The sequence below is a fragment of the Scyliorhinus canicula genome, unplaced genomic scaffold (assembly GCF_902713615.1).
Source record: "Scyliorhinus canicula unplaced genomic scaffold, sScyCan1.1, whole genome shotgun sequence".
In the NCBI taxonomy this organism is placed as follows: Eukaryota; Metazoa; Chordata; class Chondrichthyes; order Carcharhiniformes; family Scyliorhinidae; genus Scyliorhinus; species Scyliorhinus canicula.
In genome coordinates, this window is record NW_024055482.1 from 33,554 (window position 1) to 41,930 (window position 8,377).

Below are 8,377 nucleotides of genomic sequence, written 5' to 3' on the forward strand. Positions count from 1 at the left end.
TCAATAAGAGAGTCATTTCGGAGTCTGGTGACAGTGGGGAAACTGCTAACCATCTCCACCTCGTCCACGTTGATGCTGATAGGGGTGTGTACAGTACTTTGCTTCCTGAAGTCGATGACCAGCTCTTTAGTTTTGCTGGCATTGAGGGAGAGATTGTTGTCGTTACACCATTCCACTAGGTTATCTATCTCCCTCCTGTATTCGGACTCGTCGTTATTCAAGATCCGGCCCACTATGGTCGTATCGTCAGCCAACTTGTATTGTCGATGGAGTTGGAACCAAGTTTTGCCACGCAGTCGTGTGTGTACAGAGAGTAGAGTCAGGGGCGAAGGACACAGCCTTGCGGGGCAACAGTTTTGAGGACTATTGTGGAGGAGGTGTTGGTGTTCATTCTTACTGACTGTGGTCTGTTGGTCAGAAAGTCAAGGATCCAGTTGCAGAGTGGGGGTGCCAAGTCCTAGGTTTTGGAGCTTTGATATGAGCTTGGCTGGGATTATGGTGTTGAAGGAGGAGCTGTCGTCAATAAATAGGAGTCCTTGTTTTCGAGATGCTCTCGGGATGAGCGTCGGGCCAGGGAAATGGCGTCTGATGTGGACCGGTTGCAATGGTATGCGAATTGAAGTGGGGCAAGGCATTCCGGGAGTATGGAGGTGATGCGCTTAAAGATCAGCCTCTCTGACCTGCTTTCAAAGCCAGCGATTTAGCCCTGTCCTAAACAGATATCATCCAGGAGTGGAACAACAATTCGTCTCTGGGTGGGATCGAACCACCAACCTTTCGGTTAACAGCCGAACGCGCTAACCGATTGCGCCACGGAGACGACAACAGGATCACAACTCTGTGCATTTCAACAGTGACGGGCAATCCTCTGATTGCCAGGGACCGAATGAGAATGCTGGCAATATTGGTCCCCTGAGGCAGTGCGGAAAATATCTGGAAGGAGCGTACACATGGTCCCGCGGGCATGGACATTTGTGAGACGTGGAATCATCACAGGCCCGTGGATTTTACAGAACTCACTTGGACAGCACCACACTTTCGTTGAAACACGTCCCTTATCCGGGAACCTCCATAACAGAAAGCAGGAAGTGTCAACATAGATTTGATGTATTTTCGATCAGAAAGTCGATGTTCCGCTGAAGACTACTGGGGGCTCAGACTCGTTGGCATAAGGTCGACCTAAGTTAACGGTCCTGGAAGATTTTATTATCCCCACATCTGAGAACTTTCGTTACTGCTGCTCGGAAGTGGATATTCCAAGTTTAAATTTACTGTGCATCGCGACATGCTGATTAATCTCACGAATCCGAAACGGCTCCTCTATTGACCAATACAAGGACAGAGACGGCAATGCAATTGTGGAGAAATAGACCTGAGTATTTTTCTGAATCCAGATCAAACCATCCTCCGGTACAAGGGCAGGAACGGAAATTTGCTGGAATTGAAAATACTCTCTGAGGCTTTCGTACGTGGTTGTAGCTGCTTTGTGACACTGTGCTCATTGCACAGTAACAGACCGCCCCGTCCTCCACACTGAGCGCGTTTATATTGAGATAACCATTCTTTTTAGACTTGTTGGCAGCCGCCAGGCATCGTCCTGAGATCTCCTCTTTCTTCATCGTCAATATGTTCATGATGACCAATCTCGGCGGCTGTGCCGGATTTTGCTGATACCACAGCATGTGGTACATCCTCCAGTCTGTATATTCGCAATCTAACTGCACTGAACCTCCTTCTGATTTCTAACCTGTCCCGGTTTTTATGAAAGGTAATGGTGAAAGACGAACTTTGTTGTCCTGTCGACTGACTACCTGAGATGTTACAGTACTTTTGGCGTTCTCCGCAGATGTTAGATTGATTTTCGATGGCAATGACAGTATGCTTTGGCTCTTCTCGCGGGGCTCGTTGGTCTACGGGTATGATTCTCGCTTTGGGTGTATCGCTGTCGGTGTTTGCGAGAGGTCCCGGGTTCAAATCCCGGCCGAGCCCTTCGATGAGGTTTCCCGTTGGTCAAACCGCATGTTTTCTTCATTTCTTTGCGGCGGAGACAGCGGGATTCATTCACATTGTGTTTGCTTTGAGAAGCTGAGCTCAAACTGCATGGAACCAATACGTTCCCGAGAAGCTTGTCTATGTGTGGGCATTCACATTTCTCCTGACTAATTCTGGTGGACTCAGACAGCTCTTTGTCCCTTTCATTTCATCAGTTCAACAACTTCAGACTGTGAACTCTCACTTCCCCCTCCACCACATGTTTTTTCCATCAACTTATCATTCCTTACATTGATATGTTTTACCCTAAGCATTGCCCACCTCCCCCCAGCCCATACCATCCTACTTCAGCAATCTGATCCCTGTTTGTAATTGTTCTCTGACACACTGCTTACCTTTGTTCTGCCAATAACACATTCTGACCGCTTGATGCGCCATCAGCACCTTTCATAGCCTTGATTAGCCTCATTTACATTCCCTTTTTCTTTCTGCCCGAGACATTTTCGTCATTTCCCACCTATTGCTAGCCCTCTATCGAGGCCCAATACAGCACTCCACCACCCCCACCCCCCACCCACAATCGTCTGAATCTCCAATTCCAGTTCTCCAGCTTTGACAAAGAGTCCACTTGATTGGAAACGACAGCTGCCATTTCGCTCCCCAGAGGCTGTCAGACCTGCTGAGATTATCGAGTATTTTCTGTTTTTGTTTCCGTTTGAAGCATCCGCAGTAAGTTGCATTTGTCATACATTTAGACATGTTTGAGATGGTGATTAAATATGTTCATTTGTAAATCGCTGAAACTCTGTTGTGGATGAACTAGCTGCTAATATCCGAGGTGTGCCAAGATATGAAAATTGTTCACCTCTCATTGCCTGCCGAAAATTCAGTGCTTGGGCCTTAATGTTCAATTCAGTGTAGTGGCTCATGTGAGACGAAATTTCATCGTCCTGGAACACAGGAGATTCCGGCACATTCAGGAAACAGAATTATTTTGTGCCCAATAATTGTGCAAACTTTTCTCACACGAAATGCTAAATATTCGATGTTTTTGCCCGGTTTCGAACCGGGGACCTTTCGCGTGTGGGGCGAATGTGATAACCACTACACTACAGAAACCGCTGTCAATCAATGGACGTGCGGAATGTACAACCTCACTGTGTTGCTGCAGATTCTGATGGTCTGTTTGAGAGGCCAGGTCCCTTGTTGCAAGCGAAAGCTGTTTCTTAAATTAACAGATGTCTCAACATATAAAGCCGTGAGATGTAGAAATTATATCGAAATTAACATAAGTTATATTTTGCTGAATTTCGGTCTCAAATTTGTGCTCGAGGTCTGGTTCTCGTTTAAGGATTTTCAAGCAATGCCTATGGGAGTGGTCGTGGGTTTAAATCCAGGACAGGCTCTTTACTCCAGGTCAGGGATTACGAATTGTTTGCGATGCTGACGGCAGGATTGATTTACATTGGCCCACTCTGAAAAAGATTTCTCAGGACTCGGAATGTTTACGTCGTTTCTCTCCCCACAGATGATGTTCGAGAGAGAGAGAGAGAGAGAGACAGTGTCTGAGCTGGAGTGCGTTTGGATAAAATTGATGCTCCAGATCTGTGTTAACCACAGGGGCGTGACCCATCTAATCCACAGAGCCAAAGTGGAGAATTGAACTGACTGGAGAGCTGGATCTTAACGCTGACCTCCCGGACCTCGGCGTTGTGAAATGTTCCAAAGAAGCTCAACAGCCACTCGAGGAACAGCAGCGCATCTTTCCACTGGGCTCAATACAGCTTTCACACTCAGTGTGTGTTCAGCAGTTTCACACTGTAAATGCTGCCCCCATTTTGTGTGTCCTTCCATCGCAGATTTGGGTTTCAATCTTGTTTCCACTTGTTCTTTGTGTCCGGGCGGTAGTTGTTGATCAATCTGCCATCGATAGCTCCTCAAGACATATCTTTTGCTTCTTTATTTCTTCCATTGCGCTAACAGAGAGCTGGCACAGACACGGCGGCCGGAATGGCCTCATACTGTGGTGTCATTATTCTCTGATTCGATGCTAACCTCACTCTGTGGCCAGGGTCCCAAGGCCTTTTCTCATTTAATCTCTCCTGACTTGCCCCCCATTAGAGCCCTTTCCTGTTGTTCTGTTTCCTCCCTCCGGGATTTCACTTGCTTCTAATTTTCTACATTTCTAACCTTTCCAGGTTTCAATGGAAGGTCAAGGAGGTGAAATATGAATATTGTTTCCCTGTCCACAAATGCTGCCTGACTGCCTGAGATTTCCCAGCATTTTCCGCAGATATCTGATTGGCTGTGGATGGCAATGAAAGTGTCTGTTGGCTCAATCAAGTCGCTCCTACTGGCTTGTTGGTCTAGGGGTAAGATTCTCGCTTCGGGGTTTGTGCCGCAGGAAAATGTGAGAGGTCCCGGGTTCAAATCCTGGGCGAGCCCTTTGATGTTGTTTCTTATTGGCCAAGCTGCCGATTTTGTTCATTTCTTTCCGGTGCAGGCAGCGGGATCGGTTCACGTTGGGTTTGCTTTGAGAAGCTGAGCTCACACTGCAGGGAATCAATACGTCCCCGAGAAAATCGAAACATTTTCAAAAAGCTTGACTATGTGAGTGGGCATTCCCTTATCTCTATTCACTAATCCAGGTGACCCCATGATGGTGGATTCAGGCAGCTGTGTGTCTGTTTCATTTGATTCATTCGAGGATGTGAATATCGCTGGCGAGGCCACGATTTATTGCCCAGAACTCTTTGCCCTTGAGAAGGTGATGGTGAGCTGCTTCCTGAACCGCTGCAGTCTATTGGTGTAGGTACACCTACAGTGCTGTTAGGGAGGGACTTCCAGGATTATGTCCCAGTGACAGTGAAGGCAGAACCGATATATTTCCAAGTAATAATAATCTTAATTATTGTCACAAGTCGTCTTGCATTAATAACGCAATGAAGTTACTGTGAAAATGGTCAGCATGGTCACCTGGAAGGAAACTTTCACGGTGTCGGGGTCTTGGGTTTGGAAGGCGCTGTCTAAGATGCTTTTGGTGAGTTCCTGCAGCCATCCAGGCAAGTGGAGAGTATTCCATCACACTCCTGACTTGTGCCTTCTGCTGGTGGACAGGTTTTGTGGAGTTAGGAGGCGAGTTACTCGCTGCAAGATTTCCAGCACTCCTGACTTGTGCCTTGTAGATGGTGGGCAGGCTTTGTGGGGTTAGGAGGTGAGTTACTCGCTGCAGGATTCCCAGCCTCTGACCTGCATTTGTCGACATTGAACAAACTGTTAATATTTGTGCCGAGTCAAAATAGGAGCATCTGTGTTCCAGCTCAGCGTGTCGGCAATTTTCAGCACATCTGCTTCTCCTGAATGCATTTTAAGGTACATGTCTGAGCAACTGACACATGCTTGTAAGTTATTATATTCGGGTAATATTGGATTCACTGGGGGAGTGGCTGGTGGGTGAATAGTGTAACTGGCTCTGGACCAGGTAATATTGGACAGTGGATTCACTGGGGGAGTGGCTGGTGGGTGAATAGTGTAACTGGCTCTGGACCAGGTAATATTGGACAGTGGATTCACTGGGGGAGTGGCTGGTGGGTGAATAGTGTAACTGGCTCTGGACCAGGTAATATTGGACAGTGGATTCACTGGGGGAGTGGCTGGTGGGTGAATAGTGTAACTGGCTCTGGACCAGGTAATATTGGACAGTGGATTCACTGGGGGAGTGGCTGGTGGGTGAATAGTGTAACTGTCTCTGAACCAGGTAATATTGGACAGTGGATTCACTGGGGGAGTGGCTGGTGGGTGAATAGTGTAACTGTCTCTGAACCAGTAAAGCAGAGAACCAGGCTGAAGCTCTGGGGACCGGGGTTCCACACGGCAGATTCACTCAGCGACCCAATTCAAGGGCAATTCAGGATGGGTGTAAATGAATAATGAAAATGTCAATCATGTAACTTTTCCACACACGGAAACCAATGGGGTTTGATAATGTTTCTGTGCGGGTTTAAACCGAAGGCCTTTATGTGTGTAAAACTCTAACAAAAATATAGACATTGAACAGAGCAAATCGATTAGTCTCAATGTCCTTCTCTCTCTCTGTGATCTTGAAGTTTCTCCGTTCCAATTAATCTTCCTATTTGCTTTTGAAAAAGGAGTTTCTGCAGAATCCTTGCTCAGTTCGATTTAATGAAAACATTCCCATGGTCCAATGACCAGAAGATTTGGACATGAAGATGGCGTAGTTTACGATATAAACATTACGTAATCATGCAATTGGTTTCATAATGAATTTACAAAAGTGTATTTTCTGCTGAAGCATCGTCATTATTTCGGAGTTGATAACAATCTAATTACATTTGATCTACATCCTGTTTACAGAGTCTGTCTATTAGAGAGGGAAAGGATTTGTGAAGCTTAACAAAGCCTTCTAGAGATCACTTTGCTGAAGTAGTTTACTTTATTTGATTTCAAATTAATTTTAAAATGTAGAAATGTGAGCTCAGCAAATATCTCCGGGTGAAATGGTTTCCTCTCATTCAATAATAACATCATTCTTATGTTCCTTCGAAAAATATCAAACAAATTTACTCAGGATTTGTTCCATTACTCAAAACTTGATATTATGTGATATTTATCTCCTCACCTGAAATTGAGACTCTCTGAAATATACAACATTTAATTGCAAACATGAATGACGAAGAAAATAAATCGAGTCACTGGGTAATACAAGTTCCCTTGTTTTCATTTGAGATTGACCATAGTTAGTTTTTAAACACAAATACCTTCACAGGTCAGAGATTTAAGAATGATATGTTCATTATATTTGACCCTCTTTGCTCTGGATATGAAATATTCTGCTGCCTAAATCCCGTTCATGTATAAGAAAGGAGGTGTGACAGCAAATCCACACTGAGCTTGGATTTCCTCATCTCCCTGAGTGGCTTTTCCACCCGATTTTCAAGAAGGTGGTTCAGTTAAATTTCTGCCATTTCCTCTAATTCAGTTACAGTATCGTTTGTGTCTGTCTGTATGAGCATACATTACTATTTGATCTGTTTCAGATGGTGATTTAAATTGTTTATCTCCATCTGAAAATCTATTAAATTCTGTTGTGGACTGAACAAACTGAGAATATCCAAACTGTGTCAAAATGCGATCATCTTTTTCTGATCTTTGCTTCTTCAATATTCACTACCTCCGACTTCTCTGAATGAAGTTTGAGGCTGAGGAGGCCAAATATATATCTAATACATGGGATTCAGATGACATGTGAAACAATCGCATGTGATGCAAACTTTCCTCAAACTAAGCGAGAAGTATTCGATGTTCCTGCCCAGTTTTGAATGGAGGACATTTTGCGGCGTTAGATGAACGTGATAACCACTGCCCTGCAGAAACAGGTGGCAGCGGAGCAGCCAGTGGACCTGTGCTATGTTCAACTGCAGTGTCGTGCTGCAGCTTCCAGTAAGGCTGAAAGGCCATGTCACTTATTACTCTCCTCTACCTTCCCCACATGTTTATTTAGAACATAGAACAGTACAGCACAGAACAGGCCCTTCGGCCCTCAATGTTGTGCCGAGCCATGATCACCCTACTCAAACCCACGTATCCACCCTATGCCCATACTTTTATTAGGACACTAAGGGCAATTTATCATGGCCAATCCACCTAACCCGCACATCTTTGGACTGTGGGAGGAAACCGGCACGCACACAGGGGGAGGACGTGCAGACTCCACACAGACAGTGACCCAGCCGGGAATCGAACCTGGGACCCTGGAGCTGTGAAGCATTTATGCTAACCACCATGCTACCCTGCTGCCCCAAAATTTCTTTTTCTTTTTTTAACATATATATTTAAACTCCATATCAAAGAGCTTTCAATACTAATGTGCTAGAATTCAAGCAATGCTCACAAATAAAACCTGAAGCAAAGAGCCACTATTGAACATTTACAATTAGAATTTTCTCTAGCAATTGGTTTAATATAGGCAACTCAATCAAAATAACACTTTGACATTTGCATTTCATTTCTACAATTTACTCTGCCCACTTGGAATAAACACTGAAAGTTAAAATTTTTTACAAGATGAAAAAAAGTATGAAAATTTCTAAACACTTTGGTCACACTATGTGTTCCAATTGGTATACTTCAATTATATACGTTGGGTTTAAGTATACACTTTTTATTTCTAGCAACATTTTCATTACTTCCTGTAGGGGGACATTTTCTGATACTGGACCATGATATAAATTATATTTGTAACTACATTGTGCTCCAATATTACTTTTGAATAGTTCTGATGAGACAAAAGTTGTTCATTGGCTAAGATGCCTGTTTATAAGGGGCAATTTGTAGAAATAGATACTGTATACACAATGCTTGTTAA

The 8,377-nt window shown here is 44.4% G+C and overlaps 2 non-coding genes across 2 annotated transcripts; both read right to left on the reverse strand.

Moving 5' to 3' along the window:
* Nucleotides 1-746: 746 nt before the first annotated feature.
* Nucleotides 747-820, reverse strand: trnan-guu. The gene has a single exon. It is a non-coding gene; the product is annotated as a tRNA-Asn (tRNA).
* A 2,218-nt stretch (nucleotides 821-3,038) lies between these two features.
* On the reverse strand, nucleotides 3,039-3,111 carry trnav-cac. The gene has a single exon. It is a non-coding gene; the product is annotated as a tRNA-Val (tRNA).
* Nucleotides 3,112-8,377: the final 5,266 nt, after the last annotated feature.